The following is an 18563-nucleotide window of genomic DNA, read 5'->3' as shown; positions in this document are numbered from 1 at the left end:
TTTATTAATTATTCTTAACGCGAAGTTGATAATCTATAGGCTAACATTATTCTTCTTCCTATAGGTACATACAGTATATTCTTTTTAAGATATTTTAAAAGTATATACAAGTATGTGTTAAGCATATACTTTTGCATATACTTACGCATATACTAAGAATATTAGATTAAGGTATATTCTAAGAATAAACTTTTACGAACATTCCGAGATACTACGTACACGAATGTGCTCAGTATATATTCGGTGCAAGAATATTCTTCGAAGCACATGCAAAGAACATGGAATTTAGAATGTTTTTTATGATACATGCTTATGCTTGTACTACGCATATACTAAAAAGGATATACTTCGACGAATGTTGGTAGGATATGCTTAGAACGTGATGCGAACATCATTGTTATGTGGGAGAAGCTCGAAACAAATGACTGTGAATGAAAAGCCCTATTGATGGCCGCTTAATACGCGCTTATAGCGCTCATTGATAACAATTAAAAATAACCGCTTAGTAATACAATAATGACACAAATTTCTTCAGGATCTTGTAGGGGGGACTTTTAACTTTGATTTGGTCACTTGCTGAGATTCATAATAATAATTATTAACCGAGTTATTAAGCCTTGCAAATGGTCATTTTCGCATTTTTCTAATTTTAAATCGCGTAGGTATAACTCGACAACAATAAATTTTAGAGAAAAATCACAAGAGACCTTTATTGCTCCGAATGATCTAAAAAAAATTTCCGAAGTGAAAAAATTTTTTTTGTGAATTTGTTTAACAAATTTTTCAACCGCGGTACCGCCTGATGGCACCCTATGGATTTGTAATAAGAACCTCTTTTTGAGTAAGTTTTTGCTATGGAGACCTACACACATTACAGGTCTCCATAGTTTTTGCAAAAAAATAGAATCGCAATAATTTACCTAACGGAGGCGACGATACAGTCTGGACTATCATGATTTCATATTTCATTGACATCATTTACTTATTTATTATTTTCTTTTTTAAGTGAATATAAAAATGCTTAAGATTTTTTAAATAGTAAATAGTTTTTATGATTTTTTCATCTACACACAACGAACGGAACTCCATTAGAGATTCTTACAGGTCGCTTTAATATTACAGTTTGCTGTAACCATACTGGAGAACTCTTCTAAATAGTTACTAAATAGTTGGATAGATGTCTCTAATGGGATTTTATTATTGTAAAACTTGCTTATCATACTGGTAACTGGAAAAATAATGGTGCATTATGGATCATATGTTTTTGTGAATCAATCAGTGGACAAAATACAGGCAAGTAGCTTTTCAGTATTATATTTATTATATTATTATTGTGTTTGTTTGAGATAAGTCGTAAACTGGTTTTAGAAAACAGGTCTGGAGACGTTTGTGTGGTGTAAACGGGAGTTCGCTGTGATCGCTGGCTGGCTACTCAAGGCAGCCGTTCGTGTTGCAAGTTGTTAAAGTTAACAGTGTAGAACAAAATTATTCGTTTTCGTTAGTATTTTTGGCCCATTTATTTATAATCCCCAATCCAAAAGAAACAAATCAAGTGCATGCGAATGCGATGGAGTGTATTTTCGGTAGGTTTAAACAAAAAAATTACTTCAGCTTTTTCTACGAATTTACCATTTGTAGTTGGTTGGTCGTCGTTAATATGTAGTTTTATTTCATTTTGATACCAATGTCATGTAATGTTTGTAAAATGGATTCGCGATCTTTGTGAGACAAAAATCGAGATTAAAAAGGTGTAATGACTCCAACTTATGAAAGAGCTAATTTTAATTGTGATAAATAAAAAAGGGTTACTAAGGAAATGAATACCTGATTCTTTTTATAATGAAAAGTGGGAATCACTTTTTATTGTGACCTCAAAATATCATTTATTTATTTATTCATGACTCACTAGTAGAAATTAAAAGTGTTCTAATTAATACTTAGAATTCTGTATTCTTATTTTTTTTTTACTTGGTTACCTATACTAATTATAAAAAGCAATATCAATAACCAAGAACAATACTTGTGCTGGTGAGATTGCAGATTAATATGTTTGATTATAGATAAAATGTAAGTTGGAATTATCACCCAGCCTTCTCATCTACACATTATTAATATTTTTAACTTCAGGTTTTATGATACTTATTTTTCTTCAGATTTTTTGTCTTCACAAAAATGTAACTATGTTTCCAGGTTTCTTGTTTCAGCTTGTTTATCTTCCACTATTTTTGTAGTTACTTACATGACAATTGTTTTTTGCACAGATTCTCACTTTGATTTAGCTGCTTGGATTAGATATTAGGTTTGTTCTAGGTTCTAGCAAACAGTCAAACTAGTCAGAAACCGTCAGCAAATAGTTGGTCAATGAGAGAACATAATACAGTCACCAGTGCTATCCCCTCTACATGCGCTGGTCGACTATTCGCTGATGGTTTCAAACCCTTTGAAACTGATGCTAGAACAAACCTATTATGTTTCTGTATGATATTGCTGAACAGACAAAATATATTGAATGCAAGTTAAAAAATCTAAATTCATAAGATATCATTTGAATAGAACACAGAACACATAACTTTCTAAATACTACAAATCTAACAAAACAATTTCTGTGTAGTTAGTTATGTGCTGTAAACCTCTAAGAATCTTATTGTCAGTCTATAGTCACTTTTTTTCTGCTCGGCTTACCTCATTGTAGTTAGGGTCACCTAGGGTTAGTGTGACGTAAAAATATGCAAATTTGATTTTAAAATAAAAAAAATATTATATTTGTTTTTAATTGAACAGTTTCAGATTTTTAACAAAGACTTTCTGGTTAATTGTCACAATCATTGCACAGTGAATATTTATGCTGCATTTTTAAAATTCCTTCTACATTATGTTTTATTTAAGAGGGCAAGGTGTCACACTATCCCTCCTTTATGGGGTTACTGTGACTAGGATTAGGGATAGTGTGACAACTAGCTTTTTTGCCATTTAAAAGCACCTAGGATTGAGTGTGCCTTGGTGTGACAAAGAAAGACATTACAAAAATATTGTAATAATTTTTGGCATTTAAAAATTCCACAATTTTAGAAAAAAATATGAAATTTCTTATTTAAAACACCAATTTTTTTTATTAAACGTAGGTATTTTATTGAGAACCTTTTCTTATTTTGCAAATTCAGTAACATCTAACATTCAAAAACATCAACTTTTCCATTAAAAGTATACGGAATTATTTCACCATTAAGGGATAATATCGGTTCCATCAATATTCCTATAATCTGAGACATTCTAATAAATGAACTGTCTTTTTCATTAACAACAAAACTCTTTTTTATCCTTATCAACACTTCTTAATCCTACCACTTCTATTTCATCTTTAGTGTCATCAAAGTTTTCAATTACACACACATACCTAAAAGCAGTTCTACCACGCTTCCCACCCATGAAAGTTGCAACTATAAAAGAGCCTCGTTTAATATCTTCATCGTTTACAGGTTTTAGTGTCGCAGTTTTCTCTAAGAATTCCTCTTCTGCTTCGTCACTTTCCCCTAAAGACATATCTTCTATCTCCTCATCACTATCTGATTCACCTTTCTTTGACTTTTTCTTGATTGTTTTTGGACAGGTTTTCTGTTTTCCTTTAATGGACTCAGCCTATTTGTGTTTAAAGAAGTGATGTATTCTTCTTTTGTTATTATTTCTGCAGTATCAATTCTTCGTTTAACTTTCTTTTTTACTCTAGTTGGAACTATCTTTTCCAGTCCAGAAGCATATGCTAAAACACTTTCTCTGGTGTTTCTTGCCCAACAGAAAGTTCGGTGATTTGACACCCTTGTAATGGACTGGAGGATTGGCCAGTGATTTGATGCTCTTTTAATAGAGTGATAGATGATGGACCAGCGATCCCTTGCTCTTCTGATGAACGGTTGCAAATTACTGTCAACCATAACCTGATCAAACTAAGGTAGTAAGTGGTGATAGTGTCACATGTCACACTATACCCATGTTTCACTGTCACTGAAACCCCACAGTATGAAAATCTGTGGGGTTACTGTGACATGTCTAAAAAAATAATAGATAAAGAAAATTAGGCCTTTAAAATAAGTTTAAACATTTAAAATAAGTGATGCAATACCATGCAGAGAAAAAATCATAATTAAATACAAATAATTTTGAAGAAATTCAAAATATCAGAATTTCAAATTCAAATTATAATACATACATAAATAAATACTGATTTTAACATAAAAAACAGAAGGGACTGAAACATTTTTTTTTAAATAATCTGTTGAAATGCAATGGAAGTGTAATATAACATCATATTATGTAATATAAAAGCACAATATAAATTAGTACTTAACCTTGTCAACACTAACCCTAGGTGACCCTATTCTTCTTCTTTGAGTGCCATCTCTAAATCGGAGGTTGGATATCATCATCACTATCTTACTCTATCTACCACTGCTCTGAAGAGTTCTATGGAACTGCATGTAAATGTAAACCAGTCCCTTAAATTCTTTAACTATAACACTCTCCTTCTTACTATACTCCTTCCTCCTCCCATATTTTGCTGCATTATCAATCTTATCATTTCATATCTATATCCCCTCATTACATGTCCCAGATATTGTAACTTTCTTATTTTTATTGTGTTTATTTCATATTCTTTGCCTATTTCTCACAATACTTCTGTGTTCATGTGTCAATGCTATTCTCAGCATTCTTCTGTAACACCACATTTTTGACTAGCTTGTTTATGTGTTCTTGCTTCAATGTCCAGCTTTCAAGTCCATATTGCAGTATCGAAAACACATAGCATCTTAAAGCTCTTACTCTCAGTTCTAATCTAAGGTCTTTGTTACAGAGAATTGTTTCCATTTTTACAAACGCATTTCTTGCTATTTCTATTCTGGCCCTTATTTATGTTGTTTGACCATTACTGTCTGAAATCCAGGTTCCTACGTATTTGTATTTATCAACCCTTTCTATTGGTACATTTCCCAAATGTATGCTTGTTTGTATATTTGTAGTTATAAATTATTCTAAATATTTTCCACGTTTAGTACACCAAGTTTGCTCTCCCAGATCATTATTTGGTGTATTAAATCAATATTTACAGTAAGAATATAGTAATTTAGTTTCTTATTATTGAATAATATTATTGTTATTCATTACTTCAATTATTGTTGTAAAAGTTTTCATTATTTTTTGAATGTTAGGACTCTTCCAAGAGATTCCTTATTAAAGCTGGCCTTTTTCTCACATCTCCTATATGTCTAAATTATGTTCTAGTTTTGTATTGTAATTATTTCTAGAAAGAGTTGAAATAAACAATAAATATTCATAATCAGAATTGCATTGAAAAATATATTCTAAAGATTATTCATAATGTTTCTATGGAAAAAAACAAATTGTCCTTATCATTTTGCCTGCAGCTCTTATTTTAGATATATTTTTGTTTGATACATAAAGTGTTAGTTCTATTATACCTATTTGTGATATTGTCTAATTATTCAGATAGAAAAATCTTACTGGAGAAAATCATAAAATAAGTTCAAAGAATTCATGAGGTTATATAAAATCATTTGTAGTTTATCTATTAGTGGGTTGGAAAATGCTATTGTGCAATAATAGGGTCCAGTGACCATTATAATAAATGGTCAGTTTTTTTCCACACACATTTTGGCCAACATATTTTGGTTTTCTGTACCTAACCTTTCATGTTTATGTTCATACATGATAATCATCAGCACATCTACCAGTGTAAATAAAAATTACAATTTAAGTGGAACTTATAAAATATTTTTAAATATTTGGCAACCTTTTAGAGGACAAATAAAATATGTGGAGTGATTTGGTAAGCATTTTTAATAATGTGATTATAATATACATACACTATGTAGGTAAATGCACCAATATTTGGGAGATAATAACGAAATAATAATTTAATAGAATTCAAGTACAGTAAAACCTCAATACTAATTGGGAGATGGGGTGTCCCTTTAAGCTGAAAGTCCTTTATATAAAAATACGTTTAAAATAAATCAGACTATGTATTTAGAAATGTGTCCTCATTATAAGTCCTATTAATAAAAAGTTTATTGAAAATCTTTGTAAAATACAGCATTTGGGGTTCATGGGGACACTGTTGTTATGCAATGTATCTTGGTATTTACGACGTTTTTAATTTTTTTTTACATTTGACTGGATTTTTTGTTCATTATATCTGAAGTCTGTGATATCAACAAATATTTTGGTTTACAATTTATATTGAATAATAATAATATGTAAGCACTACGAGCCTAGTAGGCCCATGGCTTGATGTACTATTCTTTTCCACGCCCTTTTGTCAGTCGCTTTTCTTTCCCAGTTCGTTACGTTAATTCTTCTCATATCTTCTCTAACTCCATTACTCCATCGTGACCTCGGTCTTCCTCTTCGTCTTTTCCCTGCCAATGCACTAGATAGTACCATTCTGGGAATTCTAGATGGAATCATCCTCTGCACATGGCCCAACCATCTAAGTCTTTGCGCCTTAATTACTGCTAGTATGTTAGGATCTTGATAGAGCTCAGTTAGTTCCTTATTTGTTCTTCTTACCCATTGTCCATTTAAGTTTTTCCCACTGAAGATTTTGCGCAGTATTTTCCTCTCCCAAACTAATAACAACTCTTGATGTTTTTTTGTTGTGACCCATGTTTCAGAAGCATACGTTACTATCGGCCTTATTACGGTCTTGTAAGTTCTTAGTTTTGCTCTTCGTGATATATTTTTACTTCTTAACAACCCATTAAGAGCAAATATAGCGTGGTTGCCCGACATAATTCTCTTTTGTATTTCTTCTTCACAGTTAGGATCTCTTGTGAAGACAGTTCCTAAGTACTCAAATCTCTCAACTTCTTCGAATTTATACTGTGTTCCCTTCACTGTTGTCATTGTTATGTATTGCCCCCGAATGAATTGCTTATTTGTCCATTCCATATACTTTGTTTTTGCTTCATTTATATACAATCCTTTGGTTGCTGCCCTCTCCTCGAGTTTCATGACTGTTTCTATAAGTTCTATTTTGCTCCTAGCCAAGATTACCAAATCGTCTGCGAATGCCAAGCACTGATGTTTTTTGTGGTAGATCAGACCTGTTCTATTAATGTTTGCTTCCTGTATAACCTTTTCTAGTAATATGCTAAACATTATAGACGATAATGGATCACCCTGCCGCACTCCTTGTTTGACCTCAAAGCTTTCTGTTATAGTATTGTTTATCTTGACTTTATTCATTGTTCTTTGGAGAGTTAATTTTATAATTCTAATAAGCTTTGGAGAAACGTCCATGTCTTGCAATGCTGTGAATAACTCGCTTCTTTTCACTCGATCGAAAGCCTGTTTAAAGTCAATGAAAAGAACGATGGTGTCTTTATTATATTTGTAACTTTCAGCCTGTATTTCTCATAGTGTGAAGACCTGATCCACAGTACTTCTGCCTTTTCTGAATATAATAATATGTAAGCACTACGAGCCTAGTAATATTGAATAATACAGGAGGTAATAAAAATAAAAGTAAAAAAGTCTTCTTCCTATTTATAAGCAATTCTGCTTGTTCATTGCTGACTGGTAGCTCTATAGAAGGTCATCACTACATCTTTTTAAAATTCTTTCAACACATTAATGTTCCTAATAATCGTAATGTATTTTTAGATTTGGTTTTTTCAAATGTTAGGGAATTAAATGTCTTGAAAGCAAAAGATCCTTTGGTAGACCCTAGCCAACACCATGTGGGTTATGAGTGTTTTTTAAACTTAGATTTAACTGATTCAAAAAATTTAAAATATGATGAATTTTTTTATGATTTTGTAAATGGAAACTACGCTGAACTCAATAACTTCCTTGCATCCATGGATTGGCAGAACTGTCTGGTTGAGGGTGTTGATAATTCTGTGGGTTTGTTCTATGATGTTCTGTTGACGGGGATAGCATTGTTTGTACCATTAAAAAGATTCAGAACATCTTCCTTCCCTAAATGGTTTTCCCACGAACTCAGGAATTTAACGCAGGAGAAAAAACGTGCCCACTCTATGTACATGAGAAGTCAGTCTGATGCTGAATATGTTAGGTTTTCTCGCCTTAGGGCTGAGTGTAAGCGTTTGTCTGATACATGCTTTAGTGGCTATATGGGTGGAGTAGACATTAGCTTAAAAAATAACCCTAAATCATTTTGGAAGTTCATTAATGACAAGCGATCTACTCATAGCTTACCGAGCTCTTTATTTTATTTAGACCAATCAGCATCTAACGGTCAAGATATAGCAAATTTATTTAAGAAGTTCTTTCAAACTGTTTACTTGCCTAATAATGGTCAGCTCCGGGTGCCCTGCTACCCTGAGGGTAGCAATGTAAGTACATGTATTAGACCTGCTGCGATATCCATAATTGAAATTTTTGATAGTATAAGTGATCTTCCCAATAAGCTGTCAGATGGTCCTGATGGTGTGCCTAATTATCTTTTGAAAAAGTGTGTCTGTACTCTAGTCATACCTTTGCATTTACTGTTTAACAGGTCTTTAGCGACATCTATGTTTCCGGCTGCTTGGAAGGAGAGCTACGTTATACCTGTTTATAAAAATGGGCAAAAGGATAACATTGAAAATTATCGCAGCATATGCATTCAGTCTGCAATACCCAAGCTTTTTGACAGCCTGGTGGCCAAGCAGCTTTCTTGGTTGTGTAACGGATTAATTTCCGATTCGCAGCATGGCTTTCGCATGAAAAGGTCTGCTGCGACGAACTTGGTCGAGTATCAGTCTGACTTATTGTGTCAAATGGAGAATCGTAAACAGATAGATGCCATATACACGGATTTTTCGAAAGCGTTTGATCGTGTTGATCACCAGATACTCTTGGAAAAGCTGGTGTCTGTGGGTTTTGATGTTAACTTTGTCGAGTGGATTAAGAAGAACTCCTCATCGGGGCGTACTCAACGAGTGAAGATTGGTAGCTATTTATCTGACATTATTACAGTAAGCTCCGGAGTTGCTCAGGGTGGCCATACTTCTCCGCTTCTTTTTATCATCTTTGTTAATGATATAAATAATTGCTTTTTGAATAGTAAATGCTTAATGCTAGCTGATGATCTGAAATTCTGGAGACCTGTGGATGGTTTGTTGGACCAGGCGTTGTTGCAGGAGGATCTTGATAGACTGCAGGAGTGGTGTGTTCGAAACAAACTTTTCTTGAATGCCAGGAAATGCTGTTTTATAAGCTTCTTTCGGAAAGTCAGTAGAATTGAATCAGGTTACATCATTAATAATCAGCCACTTGAATATGTATCTTCCGTTAGGGATTTGGGTGTTGTTTTGGATGAGAAGCTTTCTTTTGTGGAGCATATAAATGCTGTATCTGTGAAGGCATCTAAACTTTTGGGATTTGTTACAAGAAATTGCAAATTCTTCTCTATTGAATCTACTAGGCTTGTTTACTGTAGCTTAGTAAGGTCCCTCTTGGAGTACAGTTCTGTGGTTTGGTCACCCTATTTCCAGACTCATATTGATACTATCGAGAGAATACAACATAGATTCTTGAGATCATGTGCTTACTATACACAAACTATCATTGTCAATCACGATTATTCTTTTCTTGAACAACAGTTGTCCCTACCTCCACTTAAGGTACGCCGTGACATAGCAGGTGCTGTTTTCATTTTTAGGATCATAAATGGACTTATAGATTCTCCCAATCTTTTAAGTCAGATTAATTTTAATGTTCCTTATCAAGCTCTCCGTTACCATAATATGTTTAAAATACCTTTCCATAGAACATTGTATGGCGTTCACAACCCACTTGATAGGTATATGGGATTGTTAAATAATTACGAACTTGATTTATTTAATATAACTCTAAATCAATTAAAAAGATCTCTTGCTCTGTGATGTTATTTTTATACTCTTAAGTGTTATGTTTGTATGTTGTATATTTTTTTGTAGTCAATATTTATGTTATATATTAATTTTCGTGACATATGAAATTTTTCAGTGTTTTTATACTTTTCTAACTCTCTATTTTTTAGATTAATTAAGTCATATTTAACACATTGAATTTATTATTACCCTTTGGAAATGTATTAATATTTAACTGTAATTTTTCTGTTAATGGGGTTATTCCGTATAATAAATAAATAAATAAATAAATCTTGCTAGGTCATCCAATACTTCTGCTTATGCGGTTCCATTATTTTTTATTCTATTTGTTGTCCATTCATTTATACACTGTATGTTACATTTTCTATTATCTTTATTGCCTTCACTTCCAATTAGATCCGTCAGCGTAGTTCCTGTAATTCTTCTCAGTGCTCTCTTCTTCTTCTTCTACGGCACTACAGCCCAAATTGAGCCTTGGCCTCCTTTATTTTTTGCCTCCACCCTTGCCTGTCTGTGGCTGCTCTTCTCCATACACGGACTCCTAAAAGGGCTTGTGCGTCGCTGTTTACTGTGTCTTCCCAGCGCTTTCGTGGCTTCCGAACCGGTCTCTTTCCTTGCATTCTAGCATTCAGTGCTCGTTTTGGTAGCATATCCTCTCCCATTCTTATCACATGTCCGGCCCATTGCAATCTTTGTAATCTAATATATAATACTTTATTTGAAATAGGATAACCTAATATAAACATGCTAAAGTACATATAGTCAAAACAATACAAGTATTGATATAGTCCATAACATAATTTAAAAAGTAAAAAACTAAAACTAATTTAAAATGTCAATACCTAAAGCCACAAACATTTGATAATTTAAAATTTAAAAAGTAAAAAACTCAAACTAATTAAAATGTCAATATCGAAAGCCACAAACATTTGAATAAAATACCAATGCGATTAAGGTGAAACAGTAGCGATCAACAGGTAGCGAAAAAGCGTTCCAAGATTGCGGCTGTAATTTTGAATATTTTTTCGAGATATTTGGCACACCTATTCGTAATATAATAAAGAATGGCGGTACAGAGCCCAATTTGAAAAATATATTAATATGTGGAAATTACTCCGTAATTAAATACAATATCAAAAAAACGAGCCTGTACCGCCATTAAGAAGAACAAAAAAATACACTTTATTCAAATAAACTTTTTTATGGGATGCCTAGATTTTGTGTCATTTTGGAACTACTAATGAAATAAAAAATTTTAGTAGTTCCAAAATGACACAAAATCTAGGCATCGGATAAAAAAGTTTATTTAAAGAAAGTGTATTTTTTTGTTCTTCTTAATGGCGGTACAAGCTCGTTTTTTTAATATTGTATTTAATTACGGAGTAATTTCCACATATTAATATATTTTTCAAATTGGGCTCTGTACCGTCATTCTTTATTATATTACGAATATGTGTGCCAAATATCTCTAAAAAATATTCAAAATTACAGCCGCAATCTTGGAACGCGTTTTTGCTACCTGTTGATCGCTACTGTTTCCTCTTAATGTAAGCACAATAAGTATACATACAAGGCAACACAAATACATTCAACACATCCTATTCTCTATAATATATTTTTTTAAACTGTACTTGAATGTATTAATGTTTCTACAAGTTCTTAAATCGAGAGGTAGTTCATTATATTCTCTAAACCCTTTGCAAATTAAAGAATTCATCATAAAGCTATTTTTAAACTCAACAATATGTAGATTATTTGTACTCCTTCTGACAGTGAAGTCTGACAGGGGTGTTTCCTTATAAAGTTGATAAAGCTCGTTGTTGTATCGACTTCTGAAGATTCCGTTTTCCCTCACAGGTCCTAGTATTCTCCTAAGTACTTTCCTTTCGAATGTGTCGAATTTGTTTTTGGATGTTTCTTTCAGCACCCAGGCTTCACTGCCATAGCATGTTATTGGTCGAATCAAGGTTTTATAGATTCTCATCTTTGTATTTCGGTGGACACTTTTAGACCGAAATATATGGGAGAGGGCAAAATAAGCTCTGTTTGCCTGCGTTATTCTCTTCCGTATTTCTCCATCTTCTGATCCGTCGGCATATATTTCTACTCCCAGGTATGTAAACTTTTCAACCGTTTCAATGTCATCTTCATGTATAATGTTTTCTTGGAGTATACTTCTTCTCGTCTGAGTCATTATTTTTGTTTTTTCTGTGTTAATTTCCAGACCTAGCATTTTTGTTTGTGTTTTTAACTCTGCATATGTTTCCTGTGCTCCTGTTGATGTTCTACTCATAATATTAATATCATCAGCATAAGCGGCCAGTTGAACCGTTCGGTTGGTCAGTAGATTTCCTCGTCCAGTTTGCATTTGCCTAACCGCATACTCCAGTGCCAGGTTAAACAATGTTGGGGCCAGCCCATCTCCCTGTTTTAGTCCCTGCGAAATGTTAAAAAAGTCTGTCCGGTGGTTTTGTATTCGTACACATGCCTGAGTTTCATCCATTGTGGCTTTAATGAGTCTTATTAACTTGTGTGGTATTGCCAATTCAGCCAATATATAGTATAGTTTGTTCCTTTTGACTGAGTCGTATGCCTGTTTGAAGTCTACAAACAAGTTGTGAACATCAACATCGTGTTCCCATGCTTTGCTCAAGATCTGTTTTACTGTGAATATTTGATCCAGTGTCGATCTTCCCCGTCGGAAGCCCGTCTGATACTCTCCAATAATATTTTCTGCTAGTGGTTGGAGCCGCTGGTTTATAATATACGTGAGGACTTTATATGCTGTACATAGTAGAGAGATTCCACGGTAGTTTTTGCACTGGAGTTTGTCTCCTTTTTTATAGATCGGGCATACTATACTTTTCTTCCAGCCGTCGGGTATTTTCTCTTCTTGCCATACGTCTCTGATGAGCGCGTGGATGTGACTTGCTAGGTGGTCGCCACCTACCTTATATAGTTCTGCTGGTATTTCATCAACTCCCGGAGCTTTATTGTTTTTCTGGGCCTTAATGGCTTCGAAAACTTCCTCTATGGTTGGAGCTTCTACTCCATTCTCTTCTACGTAGATCATACCCATTTCATCTTCCATGTCTACTTGAGTTCCAAGTAGTGTCTGAAAATAATGCTTCCAGGTTTCTGTGACTTTCTGTTGGTCACTGATTATTTGCCCACTTTCATCTTTACATAGACTTGTTTGAGGTTTATACCCACTTTTTATTTTTTTTTTAGGTATTCGTAAGCCCCTCTAATTTCGTTGTTTTTGAAATGTTCTTCCATTTTTTCTATTTGTCCATTTTCACAGGCTCTCTTTTTATTTCTACATGTCTTGTCTGCTTTCTGTCTTGCGACTTCAAATAATGTTCGTCTTTCCCGTGTTCTTCTTGTTATGTACATTTTGTGTGCTTCATTTCTTTCCTCAATTGCTTGTCTGCACTCGTCATCAAACCATGCTGCTCTTCTCTCATTTTTCTTGTTTCCCAGGGTGGACGCTGCTGCTGCACCTCTTGTTTCTCAGTGCTCTCATCTCTGGTGTTTTCAGTAATCTTTGTGTTGTGGCTGTGTAGGGTCTTCTTTCTAAAGCATAAGTCATTATTGGTCTTACTCTGGTTTTATAAATTTTGAGTTCATGTCAGAGTTAATGTCAGTTTCGCCATGTACATACCTAGTGCAGGACCTACACAAGTCGTCATATAATGCTTGTAAGCATCAGCGGCACCGAAACAGCAGTTAATAGGCAAACTATAATTGTTTAACGATATGAAACTTAATGGCGAATATCACATATTGACATGAAATCATAGAATTTACCATTTTTAAAAAAATTGGAATAAATGCTTTGTAAAAGGTATAAAATTTATTAAAATCCCTAAAGGGCTACATCAGAACAAAACGTTTTCGATTTTATTACAAAATCATCATCAGTGTAAGACAGTCTGGATGCTAGCTGAGCCACCAAAGAAATATAGGGGTAATAACCCTTCAAATATAAAATTTATGCTTTACAGATGCATATTTACTTAAAATGCCTTGTGATGGGCAAAAGGCAACAGGAATAATGCCCTAAGGTAAGGTATTTAAATTCCCATCATGTGGGATGCAAAAAAAAATGAGTTTACATTTCGATGACTTTATGGCAACTGAACTGAACTACAGTTCAGTTGCCATAAAGTCATCGAAATGTAAACTCAATTTTTTTTTTGCATCCCACATGTTGGGAATTTAAATACCTTACCTTAGGGCATTATTCCTGTTGCCTTTTGCCCATCACAAGGCATTTTAAGTAAATATGCATCTGTAAAGCATACATTTTATATTTGAAGGGTTATTACCCCTATATTTCTTTGGTGGCTCAGCTAGCATCCAGACTGTCGTGCACTGATGATGATTTTGTAATAAAATCGAAAACGTTTTGTTCTGATGTAGCCCTTTAGGGATTTTAATAAATTTTATACCTTTTACTCCAATTTATTCCGATTTATTCCAATTTTTGTGATTGATGGTATACAGCCAACTACAGGAAAACTTTTCTTTCCTTGTGGATTTTACCATTTTTACTGGCAATAAACCACAATTTTTTTTAAAATAAGTTTATTTGACTTGACATTTCAATTTACACTTTGGAAATCGTCCTCAAAATATGTCCAGTAAAATTGTGGCTTCTTCCCGGTGAAACTAATAAATTGTATTAAGATGCTACTAGAAAACAGATTCAGAACAATATTATAAAATATATATGTATTTTCTATTCTATTGCAAATTGAGAAAAAAGACAGGCTACAGTCTTTTGTTAATATCTCTTGATATATTCAGATCTCCTAAAGCAGGGGTCAGCAACCTTTTTCGGGTAGCGGGCCATATTCAAAATAAAACTTTTTATTCGGGCCACATATTCAAATCTAGTCTTCTTCTTCAGTCTGTTTGCATCCACTCCTGGACAAAGGCCTCCCCATGAGTTCTCCACTTCTCTCTGTTTTGTGCTATTTAATGCCAGTTTCTCCCCACTTTCGCTTTGATGTTGTCTAGCCATCGATTTTGTGGTCTTCCTCTACTACGACTGTGCTCGTGTTGTCTCCAATGTATACAGGTATAATGTTTCTGGCCCACATTTCCTTGTTTTGTCATGCCACGTGTCCTACCCAGTCCAGATAAACACATTGCATATTACTAGAGAGAGAGAGAATATATGTTTATTGTCTAAGAAAAAATCTTGTTGACAAACACTGTTTAAGAGTTTTAAATAAATAAATTAAATTAAAATATGACTAAATATAAAATATAACACATAACACATTTACATTATATAACAACTACAAAATATGTAGTATTGTCAAAAATAAAAAACAAACAAACTACAAGCTGTAAAACTAAATCACAAACAATAATGACAAACAAATTGACAAAAAAAAAAAAAAAAAAAAAAAATATACACAAGATCACAAATACATCAGCTCCAATGGTCCTCAAAAAATTCTGTCAGATCATAATAGGCCCTCTTAGCGAGCAGTCTATCTAATGAATTTCTAAACTTTCTAATAGTTTCCAAATTTTTTATTTCACTAGGTAGTTTATTAAAAATTTTGATGCCGTTAAAAATAAATGAGTCTTTTACTAGTGTGCTTCTAGGTGTAATCAAAGCTAAATTGCTAGCAAATCGTCCAGATCGATTATTATTTTCATATAGATGTTTATTCTTAAAAATAATGCTTGCCGTTTCCAAAATGAAAAGAGATACAAGTGTAAGGATACTGTGTTTAATAAATAAAGGTTTACACGTTTCTTTAGAATTTACCTGGCACAACAGGCGTACTGCCTTTTTTTGAAGCAAAAACACACTACTGAAAAGCTCCTGACTACACGCTCCCCAAAACTGAATTGCGAATCTAAGATGTGACTCTACTAGTGCAAAGTACACAGTTCTTGCTTGGGCAAAACCAAGCTCCCTTCTAGTCGACCGTATTGCATAGCATCCAGATGCAAGTTTTGAATTCAAGGCTTCGATATGCGATTTAAATTTAAGGTCAGGATCAATATTCAGGCCAAGAAACCTGACGGACAGCTGAGGTTCAAGTTCCAGATGTAATTCAGGCATAACATGTTTAAAACACAGAAGCTTGTTTTTAGAAGTGTTTAATGTCAAAAAGTTCGCCGTGCACCAATTTCCAATCATTAAGAGTTCCCTACCTACAGATTGGCGTAAGACATTCAAATCTTTAGCATGCCATATAAGAGTGGTATCATCTGCATAAAGGGTGAAATGAGCAGATACATCAAGGTAGGCTAAATCGTTTATATATACCAAAAACAGAACTGGTCCCAATACCGAGCCTTGGGGCACTCCCCAAGTTACATTCATCAAGTCAGAGTCACAGTCTGTTCTAACAAACTGACTCCTACCCGACAAATATGACTCCATCCAACTCAGTGACTTATCTTTAATTCCGTAGTGTTTAAGCTTCTGCAGCAGCAAACCATGATTGACACAGTCAAAAGCCTTCGTCAAATCACAGAACACTGCCGCAACCATCTCGCCTAAATTAATATTGTTGTTGTTTGTTTGGGTTTATATGACTGCGGACACTAAATCCATTCGCCAATTTTACTATTTTTTATTTTATTAGTCATTTTTTCGTATCTTATCCTAAAACTAATACTAATATAATAAACAATTCTACTAATAAATAATTATTTTTGTATTTTTTTTTTAATAATTTTTTATATATATATATATATATATATATATATATATATATATATATATATTTTTATTAATTTTTTTCCAAATGATGTTCTCAGAGTTCCACAGCAAAAACTGCAACATTCTTCTTTAGCCCTCTACTTCATTCGAAAGCTATTTTACTATGGACTGTCCAAGTTCGTCATTCATTTTTATCTACATATTTTTTTTATATTTTTTAATTATTATATTTTTTTTTTCTATTTTTTTTTATATATCTTTTTTATATTTTTTCTTTCTTTTTTTTTTATTATTTTTTTTTATTTTTTTATTTTTTTTTTATTTTTATTTTATTATTTTTTTTTATATTTCTTTTCTTTTTTTTTTCTTTTCTTTTCTTTTCTTTTCTTTTCTTTTTCTTTTAACATATAACAATTTACAAGAAATACTTACTCTATATTTTACAATTACAATTTAAGCTTAATATCTAAAATATGTTTATACAATATTCGGTATACCAACTCATTATTTTCTAATGTTAATAAATAATTTAAATTAATGGGATGGTGGACATCAGTCAAAGAATACAGTGAATTTAAAAACATATTAACTTTATTAGAGATAAGAGAACAGGTCAAAATTTTGTGTTGTAGATTGCCCAACTGTCCACAAATACATTGTGGACTATCAGCTATATTAATTTTAAATAAATATGATGGAGTAAGACAGTGGTCAAATCTCATTCTGCATATGGTTCTTATCATATCTTTTGTCGACTCCATTTTAGAAAACCAAGGTTTATCCGTTATATAGTTTCTGATTGATCTGTAGTGGTTTCCTGTATTTACGTTTTCATCAATATACCTTTCTTTCCATTCTTTCTTAATCTCTTTGAATAAATTTGATTCAATATCTTTTGGCGTACAAAGATAATGGGTTAATACTCCTTGTGTCACCGCGTTTTTAGCCAATTCATCTACCATTTCATTTCCAGTTATTCCACAGTGGCTTTTAACCCATGCCAACTTAACAGACTTTCCATGTTGCTGAAGTTCTTTAATTTTATTTATGATATATAATTCAATGTAGTTCACTTTTGATTTAGGATTTATAGCACTAATTTTACTAAGAGAACTTTTACTGTCACTAAAAATTATAAACTTTGAATGATTTATATTAGATAAATATTTTAGTGCTTCCATTATCGCTATTAATTCAGCTGTGTATATACTCATAATAGAATTTAGTTTAAACATTTTACTAATTTTATTACTGCTATCCCAATAGGCACATCCCACACCTTCAATATTTTTTGATGCATCTGTATATAGCATACAATAATCTTTGAACATTTGTGAACTGTCGGAGATAAACACTAATTTTCTTAAAGATATAGGCAACTTGCTATAGTCCCTTAAAAAGTATACCTGAACTTGTTCCATACTATTAAAGTCAATATTATAATTTGGGTTTATGTCATATTTATAAAGTTGTTTATCATATATTGTCATTTTTGAATATAAATCTACCATATTTAGAGTTTTCTTTTTTATCCAATATTTTTCTGTCAAGTCTGCTAAAAACAGTTGATGTATTTTGGAAATTAAACTTGCCTTTTTTTCATACAATCTAACTAAAAGGTTGATGCCAAGTTTTTTTCGTCTTATATCCATCGGCATTTCACAGCATTCAACTTGTAGATTATTTATCGGTGTACTTCTTAGGGCTCCTATACACAATCTAAGGGATTTATTAATGATTTTGTCTATTTTATTTAAATGACACTGTGATGCGTCACTGTATAATATTGATCCGTAGTCGAATATAGCTCTTATATTATTTTTAAATAACAACAAAGAAATATTTGGATCTGCTCCCCAACGTAAGTGTGATACGAATCGAAGAAGGTTTATTCCTTTTTCTGTTTTTTTAACTATATGGTCTATATGTTCTTTCCAGAGAAGCTGTCTATCCAGAGTAATACCCAAATATTT

At 32.8% G+C, this 18563-nt stretch overlaps 1 protein-coding gene across 3 annotated transcripts in view; it reads left to right on the top strand.

The window, feature by feature from the left end:
• Positions 1–1199: 1199 nt before the first annotated feature.
• Positions 1200–18563, top strand: part of LOC114348372 (E3 ubiquitin-protein ligase TRIP12) — a 249767-nt gene continuing 232403 nt past the window's right edge. For 2 of the 3 annotated variants that reach the window (XM_050643127.1, XM_028298954.2), the window contains exon 1: positions 1416–1583. The gene's annotated coding sequence lies outside the window, so the exon portion shown is untranslated. Of the gene's footprint in view, positions 1294–1415; positions 1584–18563 lie in introns of those variants that run through there. The other variant, XM_028298962.2, reaches the window with a different exon arrangement.

The sequence above is a fragment of the Diabrotica virgifera genome, chromosome 2 (genome assembly GCF_917563875.1).
Source record: "Diabrotica virgifera virgifera chromosome 2, PGI_DIABVI_V3a".
NCBI classification, from domain to species: domain Eukaryota; kingdom Metazoa; phylum Arthropoda; class Insecta; order Coleoptera; family Chrysomelidae; genus Diabrotica; species Diabrotica virgifera.
This window is presented reverse-complemented; position numbering and strand designations above follow the sequence as displayed.